General features: G+C 48.0%; 1 protein-coding gene across 2 annotated transcripts in view; it reads left to right on the forward strand.

Moving 5' to 3' along the window:
- Il34 (interleukin 34) overlaps positions 1 to 16,732 on the forward strand; it is a 57,180-nt gene continuing 40,448 nt past the window's right edge. The window contains exon 1 of one of the 2 annotated variants that reach the window (XM_028768691.1): positions 1 to 150. The gene's annotated coding sequence lies outside the window, so the exon portion shown is untranslated. Of the gene's footprint in view, positions 151 to 3,006; positions 3,126 to 16,732 lie in introns of those variants that run through there. The other variant, XM_028768692.1, reaches the window with a different exon arrangement.

Genomic DNA, 16,732 nt, shown 5'->3' on the forward strand with positions numbered 1-16,732 from the left:
CCCGCCCTCTGAGAAGACTGTAGACTGAGGGGCCACGACAGCCTGTCCCACACAGCATTTACTGCCACAGCCCCAAGGCACCTGCTCCAGGCTTGAGCTGCTTAAAACTTCCAGGAACCTGTAGAAGCCCACATCCGCGGTGGAGAGCAGGTAAGCAGAGTTGCTGGTTTTCTTTCTCAAGGCTGCTCCCTCCCCTTCCTGGCCTTTCCCTCATCGATTTAACAGCCAGAGAGACTTGAGCTCCAGTCAAAGGTGCTGGCTAAGAAGCTCTGAAATAGTATGAACTCTTCTACAGGGTTTCTTTCCTTTTTTTTTTTTTTAAACCTTTCCTTTTGCAGCCTTGCCGGTGTAAAACAGAGCCATGTAACTATCAAATTGATTTACCTGTGTTTTGACTGACCTGAGCTCTGTCAGTTGGCAAATGCACTCTCTGAATTGCTTTTGGCTTCCTGGAACTGACAATTGCTTTAGTTCTTTACACCTTGTCGTGCCATGTGCATGAATTATTGCTTGTATGATCCTCCTTGTCAAAAATTAATTGAGGCTAGCTGACGTGGTGAGGCACTCCCGGTAATCCCAGCGCGTGGGAGGTGGAGGTGGGAGGCTTAGTCACCCTTGGCTACTTAGCAAGTTCAAGGCCAGCCTCAAAAACAAAAAACAAACAAACAAAAACAAAACAAAAAATCTTTTAAAAGAAAGGAAAAGCACAGGGCTGGGAGAGAGGTGTTGGTAAATTTTTGCAAGGTGCTGAAGACCTGAGTTCTTCCCCTAGAACCTGTGTGAAGAAACATTGGGCATGGTGGCATGTTTGTAATCCGGGTGCTGGGGATGTGGGGACAGGCGGATCCTTGGGGCTGGCTGGCTGGGCAGTCAAGCCTGCTCGGCTAGTTCCAGGTCAGTGAGAGACCCTGTCTCAAAGAAAGGTGGGCAGTGACTAAGGAATGACACATAAAGTGTTTCTCTGGCCTCTGCATACACACACACACACACACACACACACACACACACACACACAGAGAGAGAGAGAGAGAGAGAGAGAGAGAGAGAGAGAGAGAGAGAGATGGCATAGGTGAGCAAGTGTTTCTGAAGTTATAATGAAGTGCTTCTACTTTTACATTTTGCTATTATTATTATTATTATTATTAAAAAGAGTCTTACCATGTAGCTCTGGCTGCCCTGGAATTCGCTATGTAGACCAGGCTAGCTTCAAACTCTGCCTGTGTCTGCCTCTACACCTACGTGGCAATAACCATTATTTTAACGATCTATGTGGTATTTGCCACATTCACAAACTCATCTCAGAATGTCTTTAGTCCCTGTGAAGATCAGTTGTTTCTAGATGTTTTTGCAACCAGCAACTCGGCTTCCATGGAGGACTGTGAAAATAAATGTCATCTCAGTGAATACACTCAAACCACCATGCCACCTCAGCCACCTACCACAGCACAGGCCTAGGAGGTCCAGGAGGAGCAAGGCACCCCAGGAAGCCTGTAGGGGCCTGTCCTGGTCTATGTGATGGATTGCAGGGTAAACATGTGGTGCAGAATAGTGAACCTCAGCTAAGCCAGGACGGATCCCTGTGCACTCAGCACCACTTGCTGGATCTGCCAGGCCATGGGCCCTCACTACACCTCAGATGCCTTTGCTGTGATATGGAAATGGGGACACCTGTGGAGAGTTGGCATCAGCCACCACAAGTAAACATCTGTCTTTGTCAAAGCTTCGGGGAAGGTACCAGACAACAGAGACAGGTAGAAAGATGCATTCATTTTCTTAGCCAAAATATCTTCTTTTAATTTTTTTTTTCCTCCCTGTTCGTTTTGCCTCCTCCCCAGAGCTTATTCTCCATCCAGGAAAAGTACTTGGGGCAAAGTGCAAGGACATTTTTGTGACAGTGGTCATATTGTACATGGGTTAGCTCCCTCTCAGGAATTACAGGACATAGTTATTCATTTCTGGCTCCCCTGATACTCCAGGGTGGTGGGTGGGGACTTTTGCTCTCAGGGGATTTTCCAGGAAAGAATTGGGACCAATGTTACATAGTATTTAGTAACTTGGTTGATATGTCCACAGCAGGCTGGTCTTGAACATCCACCTAAAGTAGTGACATTGTACCTTGATTTGAATATAAAACAGAGGTTAGAAAGAATGTTGGGAAACAGAGGAGGTATGAATGAAGCTTCTAGCATACCTCACGCCTCAGAAGCATCAAAGGGCTCTTCCAGCTGGGGACTTTCCCTGGGCCATTACTAAGCTGAGCAGGATGAGAAGGTCCGGGAAGGGCTTGTTCTCTGCCCTTTGAACAGAGTTAAGGGTGGGTGGCTGAAAAGGACTGACTCATTTTGTTAGATTTTTTTTTTTTAATCTCCTGCCTGTCCTGAGGCCAGACAACTGGTCCTTCGATGACCCCCCCCCAGGGCTAAGGCCTCCTCCCCCCTTCGAATTACCAAAGCCGTCCTTCACTCCTGTCTTAGTTACTTTTCTATTGCTGTGGTAAAACTCCTTGACCAAAGCAATTTAGAACTGAATTTAGCTGGGCTCGCATTTCTGTGGTATTAGAATTTATAATGGCGGAAAATAGGGATGGGGACGGCCCAAGCAGCAGCTGAGAGTTCACATCTGGATCTTCCAGGAAGGAAGCAGACAGCACACTAACTAGAAACGACAGAGCCCGCCCCTAGTGACATACTTCCTTTGCTTAGACCACGCCTCCTAATCCTTCCCACCAACCGGGATCAAGTAATCAAATGCCCAAGACTTATGGTAGGCAGACGTTTTATTCAAACCCTCAGACCCCCTCAGCCACCTACCACAGCACAGGCCTAGGAGGTCCAGGAGGAGGAGCAAGGCACCCCAGGAAGCCTGTAGGGGCCTGTCCTGGTCTATGTGATGGATTGCAGGGTAAACATGTGGTGCAGAATAGTGAACCTCAGCTAAGCCAGGACGGATCCCTGTGCACTCAGCACCACTTGCTGGATCTGCCAGGCCATGGGCCCTCACTACACCTCAGGTGCCTTTGCTGTGATATGGAAATGGGGACACCTGTGCAGAGTTGGCATCAGCCACCACAAGTAAACATCTGTCTTTGTCAAAGCTTCGGGGAAGGTACCAGACAACAGAGACAGGTAGAAAAATGCATTCATTTTCTCAATCAACAAACTTATGAGGGAAGGTGGTCATGGTATTGGGAGCCCACGCGCCCCCCCCCCCTCTTCTGCCTTTGAGATAGGCATGTAGCTTGTATGTAGAAAGTGGGGACAGAGCCAGGCAGTGGTGGCACATGCCTTTAATCCCAGCAATTAGGAGGCAGAGGCAGGTGGATGTCTGAGTTCGAGGCCAGCCTGGTCTACAGAGTGAGTTCCAGGACAGCCAGGGCTGTACAGAGAAACCCTGTCTTGAAACCCCCTCCCCCCAAAAAAAAGAAAAGAAAGAAAGTGGGGACAGGGACCCTGCCCTCTGGGTTTTGAGGGAAGCTCTATGTTGAAGACTGCATGCAGCTGACTAGGTAGAGACTAGGACGAAGGGACAGGAGCAGGGGTGGTTAGCAGAATGGGGTTAGGATGACAAGGAGTGGTGGCTTCCGAGCTGGGCAGGGGAAAGGCGCAGGCAGAGGAAGGCCTGAGATGGGTCAGCGGGAGGGAGCTGGGATGAAGAACTCGGGAGAAGCGAAAATTGCAACTTCACTTCAGTAGGCGGGATTTAAGGAGGCACTGAGATTCTGTGCTGACAGCTTCCGGGGCTGGGATAGGACTGGGGACCTGGAATGGGTCTAGCCTTCTACCCTGTCTCAGAGGCTTTAGCGCAGAGCAGCTGAAAGTAGGAGTCCTCAGGAAAGGCTTGGCCCAAGGAAGCCTGACGTGAGAGGCAGATCGCGGGGCTTTGAGGGATCTGGTTCTAGTCCCTCCGCCAGAGCATGTGATTCTCTTTAGAAGACAGCCTGGGACAAGGAGGGTTCTTACAGCTCTTCGGGAAGTCTGTAGAAGATCTCTGGAAGCCACGGATGCTGCAGTCTCTACTCTAAACCACTGCCCCTGGGACTTTACTGTCCTGAGGCTTCCTGTCTTGGCTTTGGGGCGGAAGAGGCGTATCTGAAAATGCAGTCTGGATCCTTAACTCTGGAAGAGACTCTGGAAATCTGAGAACTCTGGCCCCAGGCCTGGAACAATCCCGAGGGAATTCTGTGTCCTTGTGTTATGTGTGCGCGTGTGTGTGAATCACGTCCCTCAGCTGTACAGCATCTCTTGGGACCTGAGCTGTATTTGGCCTGGGAACCTCTTAGGCTTCCAGGATTGCTCTAGATGTTTAGGGCTGCTGCCTCTGTCTGGAGAACCAGCCAGGCTGCCCCTGGGACCCTCTCCAGGATGGGGGCTGACCATGGGCTGGGACATGGCTTTAATTAGGAAGGCTCTGGTGATGAGCCTGAAAAGTCAAGACAGATAGGGACTTGCTGGCAGCTACAGAGGAAAATCATCCCCCACTTTAAACCTTTCCAGGGTATCTGCCCATCAGTTTTCACAGCCCAAGAAAGGCCGAACTGTGATTCAAGATTCTCCAACCAGGACCCAGCCTCATGTCTGGCATGGTCAATCACATGTCCTCTAAATCATCCCCTGCCCCGAGCTCCTCAACCCTCCATCATCCTTGACAGCCAGCGCGCTCCTGCTTCCTAGTCTTTCATTGTCCCATGTCCTCGGGTGTCTCTCTGCAGATGTTTTTCCCTATCTCAGTCATTTCCCCATTTTACAGCTCTGCAGTAGTGTTGAGTGAATGCATACCGTCTGTGCAAGCAATCTTGCAAAACCAGAAACGCTACCCACTAGAGGGTCTCCAGCCCCTCTCCTCAGCTCCTAATGACAACCTTTCAACTTTCTCTCTCTCTGGTTTGACCCTCCTCTAACTGAAGTTGCAATCTCTTGCTAATGGTGCATTTCACTTAACAAAGTCCTCAAGTTTTCCTCCAAGCTGTAGAATGTAGCAGGGTTTTCTTCTTCAAGTTAAAAGACACAGTATATGTATGTGTATTTGTAATGTATATGTATATGCATTTGCATTTGCATTTGCATATGCATATACATATGTATGCATATGTACATGTATTTCATCTGTCCATAGACCCTTGAGTTGCTTCTGTCTTTGTCTATACTGGAGAAAGCCGCTATGAACATGGGTGACTTGAATTTCCCTTCCCGTCTTTGCTGGGCAATTCTATTTTTGATTTTTTTTTTTTTGAGGCATACCATACACTGCTCATGGGTCCCATGGCTCCACGTCCTCGTTGAGGTTTACTTCTGGCGGTCACTGTTGATATGGCCACCTGATGGAAGTGTGGTGTCTCACTTTATTTATGTTTCCTCAGTGACTAATGACCTTTTCATATGCACATTGTCTATTTGTGCGTGATCCTTAGCAAACTATCCAAGTCCTTTGCCATGTTCTAATTAAAACTATTAGCATGTTCTAATTAAGTTGTTATAGGAAGGATTTTTTTTTTTTGAGACAGCGTTTAGCCTTGGCTGTCTTGCAACTTGATCTGTAGATCCAACTGCCTCTACCTCCTAAATGCTGGGATTAAAAGCATGTGCTACAACTGCCCTGGCAGAAGGAATTTTTCTTTGTTTGTTTTTTCGAGACAGGGTTTCTCTGTGTAGCCCTGGCTGTCCTGGAACTCACTCTGTAGACCAGGCTGGCCTCGAACTCAGAAATCCGCCTGCCTCTGCCTCCCAAGTGCTGGGATTAAAGGCATGTGCCACCACTGCCCTGCAGGAATTCTTTATAAATTTGGGATATTAACCATTTATCAGCTAGATTCATACATATTTTCTTCATTCTGCAAATTGTTCTTTCACTCTGTTGGTTATGTCCTACATGCACAAGCTTTACACACACACACACACAGAAACACACACACACACACACGCATGCACATACGCATGCACGCACACACACACATCACATCTTTATGCATCCTTTAATTTTTAAATTACTCATTTCTTTATCCATGTCTCTTGGTTGACACAGTTAATTCCATGTCCGTTGCTGCCTAAACTTTAAATTTTGATGTGGTTTCACTTGGCCAGCTTTGCTTTTACTACCTGCATTAATTTTTTTTTATGTGTATGGCTAGTGTTCTGCCTGCATGCAAGACTTTGCACAACGTTCATTCAATGTCCATGGAGGCCAAAAGAGGGCATCTGGTCCCCTGAGACTAGAGTTATAGACAGTTGTGAGTCACCATGTGGGTGCAGGGAACCAAACCCAGGTCCTCTGGAAGAAAGATCAGCCCTCAGAACCACCAGGCTATCTCCCTAGCTCTTGCTGTCTGCATTTTTTTTTTTTTTAATATCCTATCTGAGAAATAACCAAAATCCAAAGTCTGGAAACCTTTTCTTTTGTCTACTCCTAGGAGTTGATAGTTTCCAGTCTTACATTTCTTTTTTTTTTTTAATTATTTATTTTATGTATATGAGCACACTGTAGCTGTCTTCAGACATACCAGAAAAGGGCACCAGATCCCATTACAGTTGGTTGTGAGCCACCATGTGGTTGCTGGGAATTGAACTCAGGACCTCTGGAAAAGCAGTCAGTGCCCTTAACCTCTGAGCTATCTCTCTAGCCCCCCGATCTTACATTTCTTAAGCCTCTTATTAGCTTTACTGTTCTTTATTATGTAAGATTATGAGAGATCTGGGGCTGGCGCGCTGGCTCAGCAGGGAAAGGAGCTTGCATCCAGGCCTGATGATCTGAGTTCAGTCTCCAGGAACCATAGATTAGAAGGAGAGAACAGACTCCTGCAAAATGTCCTTCCACCCCCCCCCCACGCACACATACTAAATAAATGTAATGATTTTAAAAAATGCTAATTCAGAGATCCACAAGAAGAACCATTTGTCTTCAGTTCCAAATGAGCAGCCTAGCTGGCCTGGCAGATCCTGGCCCATCAGATAACTAACCCAGCCCTGAAGCCAAACTCTGACCTGCCCAAGTCGGCCTGGCCTCAAGTGTTAGTTTCAGGGTTGTTTCGATCATGGAAATCCGAGGGCTGGAGTCAGTCTCACAGTTCCAGGGAATAGCCCTCTTTGTACCACCAGCTCCTCTCTACTCTGGCAGGCTCTGAATGGTGAGGCCTCACAAGTGAACGCTGACCAGTTCGGCAGTGAGGACGGGACAGAAAACTGGACAGCTGCAGACAGCCCTGGGCTTGAGTCCTAGTCATTCCTCCTGCTGTCTGTAACACTTGTAACACGGAGCCATAAAATGGAATGAAAATGGTATCTCTACAGACTGCCTTATGGCTATTAAGATGGCTATGAAGAGAGGGCGAAGGAGAGAGAGCGAGAGAGTGAGGGAGAGACAGAGACAGAGAGAAACAGAAAGAAACAGATAGACAGACACACATACACACACACACACAGAGAGAGAGAGAGAGAGAGAGAGAGGAAGGGAGAGAGATTGGAAGCTTGTGTACTCTTGGTAGTGCAAGGGAACACTGACCATTCCATAAATGAAGGAAGAATTACCATCTCCAGCTATCCCACATCTGGATATGTGCTGAAAAGAATTACGAGCAGGGTCTCCAAGAGGTATTTATACACCCATGTTCATAGCATGTGTTCACATTCTTATTAGCCAAGAGGTAAGACGCAGCCTACCATACACAGAGGAATGGAGAAGTCATATGGGACATATCTGTACAGAGAAATACTATTCAGCCTTATAAAGGAAGGAAATGGGCCAAGGGGTGGTGGTGCACATCTTGGCACTCAGGAGGCAAAGGCAAGCGTATCTCTGTGAGTTCTAGGCCAGCATGGTCTACAGAGCAAGTTCCAGGACTGTCAGGACTATACAGAGAAACCCTGTCTTGAAAAAACAAGAAGAAGAGAAAAAAAAAGAGGAAGAGGAGGAGGAGGAGGAGGAGACAATTCACTGAGTGAAATAAGCGAAACACAACACAAAAGGATAAAGACTGTATGATCCACAGGGCTAGAGAACCAGAAAGAGTGGAAGCAGAGGAAGCTAAGAAAGTTCTGGAGCTAGGTGGAGTTAGGAGGTGCCCAGCCACAAGAATGTTCAATGCCACTGAACTGTGCACTGGAAAATGATTACAATGAGAAGCTGAGGATTGCCTGGAATGCTCATCTTCCTGCCTCCAGCTGTCAATTGCTGGGCTCACCTGGGCCACTGTGCCGGTTACGCAGTGCTGGGATTAGCCCCGGGGCTTGCTAGGCAAGTGCTCTACAGAGTCACATCTCCTGCTCTTCTTAGCTTTTTTTTTTTTAAACAACAATTTTACAAAAAACTTCTCTCACAAGTTCTATGGGGATTGAGTGAGGCAATACACAGGAACACTTGTGGTTTCAGGGGCTATGGAAACCAAGTCTCCTGCCTCAAGCAACATTGCAGACCCCCGGCACTAAAGAGTGGCTCAGTCTTCAAGAGCTGCTCGGGAGAGGCTGGAGCTTTTGAGAGGCTTCCTGGAGGAACAACCAGAGCCCCTGTTCAGGGGATTCCTACTGTTTATGAATGAGTGGATTCCACACATTGGAAAGTCCCAGGCAAGAAAACTGAAGGGCAATAAGCAGGGTGGGGAACTTGTGGACTAAACTGTGTGTAGCACAGGCTGCCTCATGGACTGGAGAGTTCTCTCCCAGTGGAAGCAAGTCAGGAGGGACTGGTGAGCTGCAGGGGAGACTCCCATGTGACTTGAGGACAAAGTCAGTGTGTCCCTGAAGTTCTGTGCCCTTCTGATGCTATCAGTCCAGGCCAAGGTTATATGCAGCAAGTGCGTGTACAGCGGGAGTTGCTACAAACCTTGACCCCAGCCCTACATACAATGACAGCCGTAACACCTGCTTCGGTGTACCTTGGGCCACGCCCAGCACTAATAGAAACAGGCTGAATCTCAAATCCTTGCCTCAACCGTGCCACAGGTGCTATTACCAGCTGAGAACCAGGCCTGGGGTAAGCTGCTGCCCGACACAGCCAGAAGCTATGGGATTTGAACTCACGCACTGTGGCCAGAACTCTTGATTCCCTGTCCACCTGCTCCCAAGCTGGCTGCACCAGCCCTTCGGCATCCTGTTCAGGTCCTGATGCTCTGCTAGGTGCTGAGCCAGCTGCTACAGTTCATCCCCATCCCTGACCAGAGAGTCAGCACTGCCCCATTCCAGCCTGGCTGGCTTCCCTGGGAGCAAGGCTCACAGCCTGCTCAGTGTTACAAGATCTGAGGGCAACAATAACCTGGACCAGGAGCCATCTTATTCCATCAAATGGATGTAACTCAGTTGGTAGCATGCTTGCTCAGCATGCATGAAACCATGGGTTTGATCTCCAGCACTGGAGAAACTGGGCATAATGGTGCGTGCCTATAGTCCCAGCACTTGAGGCAGAGGCAGGACGCTCAGAGAAATTCCAGGTCTTGGCTATGTAGTGAGTTCGAGGCTAGGCTGAGCTACAAGAGACTCTGTCTCAAAGCCAAAAATGGAGACAGACCCTTCTGAATAACTCCCTTCCAGGGTTCAAAGTCCTGCCATAGTGTTGAGCTCAGTTCATTTTGTAATTTTACTAACTAGGCATTTGCGACCCAGCTCTCCGGATGCCAAGGCCAGAATTTGCCTTTGCACCATTTTAGCATCTGCTGGGCGACAAACACTGTCCTAGCAGCAGTGACTCAGTAGCCTCCTCTGACTCAGCTCTCTGGTAGGATGGCTGCAGTGTCCACAGCTGCAACGGAGGAGGTCCAGGCAGGGACAGGCAGGAAGCAAAGCCTTTGATAGATACTAGCTCAGGAGTCAGGAAGCCCGTCATATAAAGTAGGACTGTTGATACAGAAACTGAGGAAACTGGTCTGACCATCTGGGCTGGCTGCTGGGTCTGAGGGAAGTAATGGCGTCCTCTCACTGGGTGCAGAATTACAGACATGCAAGCCTTCCTTTTCATCCTTCCTATGGCCTCCTCACTACCCTGGGTGGGGCTGTGGGAGGGATTCTGTATGACGGATGGAGAAGCTGCTTAGGGGTTCCCCCAAAGTCTCACAGAAGGAAGAAGGTAGCACCCCTCTCTGCCTGGACTCCTTTCCTCTCCCTGCACTGGGTGGCTTGCTCTTCAGTCCTCTGGACGGCTTCCCTGGAAGGGCTGGCCCAGGCACCAATGATTGATGAGTCTTAGGCTGTAGACCAGCTGGACCAGCTGAGGCTGGCCTGGAGCCAGGTGCTTTCCATATCTCCCTACAGGCAGGAAAGTGGCTTTCGAGATGCTTCTCTGGAGAGGCTGCGGCTTGGTCTTGCTCACTGCCGCTCCCTCTTGCAAGGGTGAGAGATAAGGCACTCCTTTCTCTGTCCATGGAAGTGTTACAGGTGCCACCATTTGCTTACTGTCACACAATAGTGTCAGAGTTCTGAGCTCTTGACCCAACCCTTCGAAGAATGGCTGTCTGGAGGATGGGGAGGGGGAGGGGAGGAGGAGAGAGGAGGAGGCTGAGTCAGGTGTCACAGGTCCATGAGCACTTGAACCTTGCCTGTCTGCCAGAAAACCTCACAAAATTTCCAGAAAATTTAATGTTTAAACTAATTCTTAATGCTTTGTTTAAAAATTAATCAAGGCTGGGAATGATCTCAGTGGTCATAACACATGTCTGGTGTACAGAAGATCCTGGCGCAATCCCCAGCACCACAGAAGTAAAATAGAATAAGTCACAGGTGTGGTGGCACATGCCTATAGTCCCTGCGCTTGGGGAACAGAGGCAGGAGGATCATGAGTTCAAGGTCACCCTTAGCTACATAGAAAATTGGAGGTCAGCCTGGGTTATGTGAGATCCTGACTCAAAAGACAAACCAAAACAAACCAAATATATGTGTATTTGTACACATATATTTATAAGCATATGTTTGTATACTAAACAAATATATGTATGTCTACATATATTTGGTCTGGTTGGTTTGCTTTATATACACAGCTTTTGATTTATAGAACTGAGCATATCTGAGGTGGATTTGCTCTCCTCTAGGCCACAGCCAGGGGCACCTACCCTGATATAGTTATGCTCAAGCACACAGAATCTGTGTTCAGACTCTGAACCTGCAGGATACCCAAAGTCACCTCGACAGCACCAGATTACACCCTCTGCCTGCTGCCTACCTACCGTTCTTTCTTCCCTCTCTCCCTTCCCTTCTCCCACACTCCCTCCCTCCCTTTTTTCTTCTGTTCTTTAGTTTCATCAGGTGGCTGGGTTGGGAGAATGCGACCTTTCCCTTTTGCCTCCAGACTCTCCCTCTACTGCCGAGTTGGCAGCTGGAGTCCTGTGACAGCATCTACTTAAGTTTGATGGGTCCCCACTTGCCTGTTGCTTGATTCCAGTTCCAGGGATCTGACACTGTCTTCTGGTCTCTGCTGGCACCAGGCACACAGAGTACACAGACACATGGCAGGCAAAACATCTAACCATCCAAAACAAACAACAAACAAAAGAAACCCTAAAAACAAAGAAATGTAATAAAAATATTTTTAAGGATATTATTATATTATAGCTGGGAACACTGAGCCATGCCAATAACCTCCAGCACTCAGGAGACAGAGGCAGGAGGATGCTGTAATCTAGGCCAGCTTGGGCTACATAATGTTTTTTTTAAAAACAACAGCAAAGAACAAGATCATTTCTTTGCAGTGATACCACAGGAAAGTCCAGGGCTCGCTTCGCTTGTGTCTGCTCACTCTTGTTAGTTTGGAACACGAGGGACAACAACACACAAAAGCAATACAAAAGTAAGAGTATGAGCCAATGAAATCAACTCTCCCAGGTCGCCTGTCAGAACTTAAATTTTTCTCATCTCCTTGGATGACTGTTGTATGAATTTTCACACATATAAATGTACTACGCATTGTACTCTCAGGTCCTTGGCCCAGAAATTCTGTTTCCTGAGAGGTAATAACAGTCCCCACGATGCTGCCTGTGTGGACGGTCACTGCGGCATAGCTTGTAGAAGATTCAGACTGCAAAGGGGGCTGGGAAGATGGCCCGGTGGCCAGAGGTGGATGATCACTGCCAAACCGAAAGATCTGATCACTCCAACCCACACCGTGGAGGGAGAGAACCTATGCCTATGAGCTGTCCTCTGACCTTCACATGCGTGCCAGCGGCAAGCATATGCATGCCTGAGTGTGCGCATGGTGCAAACATACTTAATTAATAAATAATAAGTAAATGTAATGAAAAATTAAATACCAAAAAAAAAAAAAAAAAAGGAAAAGATCACAAAAGGCTAACGGCTGGCAAAAGTAGGCAGACTCTGTACCGTGGCATGACTCAGCAGCTGGTGGGAGAGGGAAGCTGGATCCCAGGGGTCCAGATAGACTGAGCCACGAATGAATCAGCATTCTCTTAGCTTCCACAGCCTGTCGACACGTTTCCTCTCTTTCTTCCAGTTTTGGAAATAAAGAGCTGGGAGCAGGATACCAGCAAGCTCATCCTTCTCAGGGCTCCAAAGGAGGGTCCTTCCCGGCCAACGTTTGGCAATCTAGGCTTGTGCTGCACTAAATCATCTTTATCTCTGTTCTGTTACCAAACAGTCTTTTATCCAAGTGTAATGTCTTCTCTATGGAGGATGCCAGCTATCTGATTTTGATCATATCATAATCTGCCTACATCTTAATGAATGCCATCTATAAAGTTTATTTTGATTTTTTTTTTTTTTGGTCCTTATTGTATCACTCTGATCTGGAACTCACTAATGTAGCCCAGGCTGGCCTTGAATTTGTAACTGGTATCCTGCCTCAGCCTCTGGATCACTGGGATTACAAACCATGGAGGTCAGGGCTGCAAAGACCGGTTCCAAGTCAGGTCACATGCTGAGGCTCCAGGCTGAATGTCAGGGTGCCTGTCATTCAACGCATCACACACATGTACAGTGCTACCCTTGGAAGCAGGGAGGTGCGTTGGGTGCCTCTGCTGTGGTAACAGGAGGCTCAGTGGACGTACACAGAGAAGTCTCTGGAAGAAAGCTCACAAATGGTAGGACTGTGGCAGGAACACTGAGGTGATATCATGCTATGCTCCCTCCTGTGCTCTAGAGGACTGAGGCTCGGTGCCTGCAGGCCGTCTCACCAGGAGGCTGGGAAAGGGACTATAGCTGGTACCCATGAGTTCCCATTTCTTGGCTTTGTGTTGTTGTTGTCATCGTTGTTGTATCGAGACAGGGTCTTGTGTAGCCCAGACTGCTCTCAGACTGGCTATGTATTAAATCTGCTATTCTTCTTGCGTCTACCTCCCAAGTGCTAGGGTCACTGCCATGGCTGGTGTGCACAGTGCTGGAGATGGAACCCACAGCTTTGTACATGCTAGGCAAGCACGCTACCAACTGGTTTCTCTGTATCTGCGAGTCCCCCCACCCCCCACCTCTCCACCTCCTCCCTCTCTGTGCCTGTTTGGGCTGGTTGAGCCACCGCTCTCCCTCTTGGCTTCTTGTTCACTGTGACTCGACATCCCGGCAGTGCCAGATGCTGGGCTCAGAGTTTTCCATCTTTGTGTGCCAACCCTCTGGGCACACAAGAGAGGCTCTGCTCAAAGGCGCATATAAAGTAATAGGCTTTCTAACTGCTGCTCAGAGCGAAATGGGAACATCACAAGCTGTTTGAGAAGGGTCTGCTAGCAGAAGAAGGTGGGGTAGGGTGGGAGGCCGTGGGTGACCTGGGCAGGATGAGGTAAGGAGAGTAGAGAATGAGGAGGCAGGAGGCTGTCTTCCTATCCACTTGGCTTGGGGAATCAGGGACCACAATCCCATCCCCCTCACAACTGCCGGAGCAGATACAGGAGAGCAGAAGAGCCTCCTAATCCCCTCCAGCAGGATCTTTAGCATTCATTGCTTGACTGATGCTCTGATTTAGGGGCCTGGAATTCGGGGAGGCTCTTGTTCCAGAAGGATCTGGAGGTGTGAACCCAAATTGGTAATCAGTTCTGTGGCTTTCGGGTGTGGGGTTTGACAGAGCCCGGGAGAGCGCCAGACTCGAGGATGGGCCAGGGTGTGTCGTCCCTACAGCATCCATGGAAAAATGAGACATGAACCCAAAGTCAACAAGTGAAACGCCAAACCCGTGGCCGGACCCCTGCGTGCTGGGGGGTGGGGAAGACACCCAGACAACACGGAACAAAGCCGCTCTGTGCACCAAGAATTCCATTTCTCCATTGTTCCCCTCCAGGAACATTCCAGAAATGGTGAAAAACTGACCAGCTCAGTCCAAGTCCCCGCCAGCATCTTATCTGCTGTGCTGGATGACTCAGAAAGAAACGGAGAGGAGGTGGCGGCAGGGGTGGGGGTGGGGGTGAAGGGGACAGGGCAGGAGTATATGTGGAGCGAGGGGTACCAGGCAACGTACAGCATCTGAGAAGTCATTAGCCTCATCAAAATGAGGTGCACGGTGAGTGTAGGACCCCTTGGGCAGGTTAAGGGAGGAGAGCATGGGCTAGCAGGAACTGCGGTGGATAGGAGTTGGCAACCTTGCATAGTGATATGAGAGTGCACGTGTGCAAGTGTGTATGTATGTGTGTGCATGCATGTGTTCGTGCAGTGTATATATGTTTGTATGTGTACATGTGTGCCTGTGGGTGCCCGAATGAATGTGTGTGTGTGTGTGTATCCTTACACATAGGTGAGTGTGATTTCTTTGTGGTGGGGAGGGGAGGGCATTCCTGTACCCAGTGAAGCAGGTGCCAAGGGTTGCTAGGCTGTAGCAGAATGGGGGGCTGGCTCCCAGAGGTCCTGGCTGCATGGAAAGCTGGCTATCCCCGTGGGAATGAATTCCTTTTTGGGGTCTCTTTGAAAACACAGACTAAGAAGTTTCTCGACTTAAGCATAAGATCTTAGTTCAACCCCCCCAACCCTCTCCCCATATGCAAGGGCCTACTTATACATGAGTCCTTTTGATTTTTTTGTTTGTTTGTTTTTGTTTTTATTTTTTGAGACAGGGTTTCTCTATATAGTCCTGGCTGTCCTGGAACTCACTCTGTAGACCAGGCTGGCCTCGAACTCAGAAATCCACCTGCCTCTGCCTCCCAAGTGCTGGGATTAAAGGCATGCACCACCACTGCCTGGCTACCAGCCACTTTAAAAAAAAAATTTTTTTTTTCAGTCAATGACCTAAGTAGCTCAGGCTGGCCTTGAATCTATCATGTAGTTGAAGCTGGATCTTAATGCCTGATCCTCCTGGCTCCATCTCCCAAGAACTAGGATCACGGGCATGCAGCCCCATATCCACCTCTCTTAAAAACTTTTATAGTAGTAATAAAATCTACATAACATAAAGTTTACCACTTGATCATTTGAAGTGAACAGTTCAGTCACTTTAACGCACGCACGCGGGGTGTGTAACCATCATTACTATCCATGTTTATCTCTGAAAAAAAACTCTACCCACCCACTGACTAGCTCCCCACTCCCCGCCACTCCATCACTCAGCCCCGGGTACCCTTTGCCCCTCGTCTCTCCTACGGACTTCAAATCATACGCAGTTAACAAAAGAAAACCAAAGGGGATCTGACGCCTCCTTCTGGTCTCTGAGGGTCCTGCACACACACGGGGTCCTGCACACACGGGGAGCACATGCAGGCAAAACACCCATACGTACAAAATAAAAAGAAAGTCTAAAAAAAACTATTTAAATCCCCAAATATAGAAGTACAGTGGCCATAAAATAAGGTGAAACAACTGGAATAGCAAGTCCAACTTTAAATATGTATTTTATAATCAAGATAGGGAGAAGGTAGGGAGAGGAAGGAATGGGAAAGACAGGATAAAAAGATAAGAGATATGTCAATCATTGCCAAACTTCCCTCAGGCCTGTGGCACCCCACCCCCACCCCATCTGTAAACTACAGTTAGCCTACTCTCTGTTGCAATAGAGGAGTTCAGATTTTCGTTTAAAATTAATATTATGTAGAGGGTATTCTTTCTTTTGAGGTCTCTTTCTTTTTTTGTTTTTATGTCTGTCTGTTTGTTTGTTTGTTTGTTTGTTTAAAGCAAGATTTCTGTGTAACCTTGGTCGTTCTGGTCACTCTGTAGACCAGGCTGCCCTTGAACTCAGAGATCTGCCTGCCTCTGCCTCCCAAGTTCTGGAATTAAAAATGTGTGCCACCACTGCCTGAAAGATCTGGTTCTATCAATGCACACAATCTATCTGAGATCATCTATGCTACTATACACAGTAATAATTGACTTTATTACCAAGTGGCATTCCATTATTTGGATATATATCTTTTTAAAAACCCATTTATCTCCTAATGGACATTACAGTTGTTTCTGGCCTTTGTTACTAGACTATTTAAATATAGCAGATTTTTTTTTGTATTTTATTTTATGCATATGAGTGTTTCACCTGTGTGTATATCTGTGAACCATGTGCATGCAGTGTTTGCCAAGGCCAAAAGAAGGCATTTGATCTTTGGGAACTGGAGTTACAGACATGAGCTACCATGCGGGTTCTAGGGACTGAACCTGGGGCTTTTGCAAAAGCAGCATGTACTCCCAATTGCTGCGCTGACTCTCCAGCCCCTTGGGTGTGTGGGGGCTGGGGAGTGCATGCCATAGTAGGAGGTTAGAGGACCCCTCTGAGGGTTTGGTTCTCTTCTTCCACTAAATGGATCTCAGGGGTAAAACTCAGGTTGGCAGGGTTGGTGGCAGGTGCCCTTACACACTGTGCTGTCTCACTAGCCCTGGTGTGTCTTCTTTATATAAAAAAAGACAAAGTC

This window comes from Grammomys surdaster, unplaced genomic scaffold, assembly GCF_004785775.1.
Source record: "Grammomys surdaster isolate TR1022 unplaced genomic scaffold, NIH_TR_1.0 187, whole genome shotgun sequence".
Lineage (NCBI taxonomy): Eukaryota > Metazoa > Chordata > Mammalia > Rodentia > Muridae > Grammomys > Grammomys surdaster.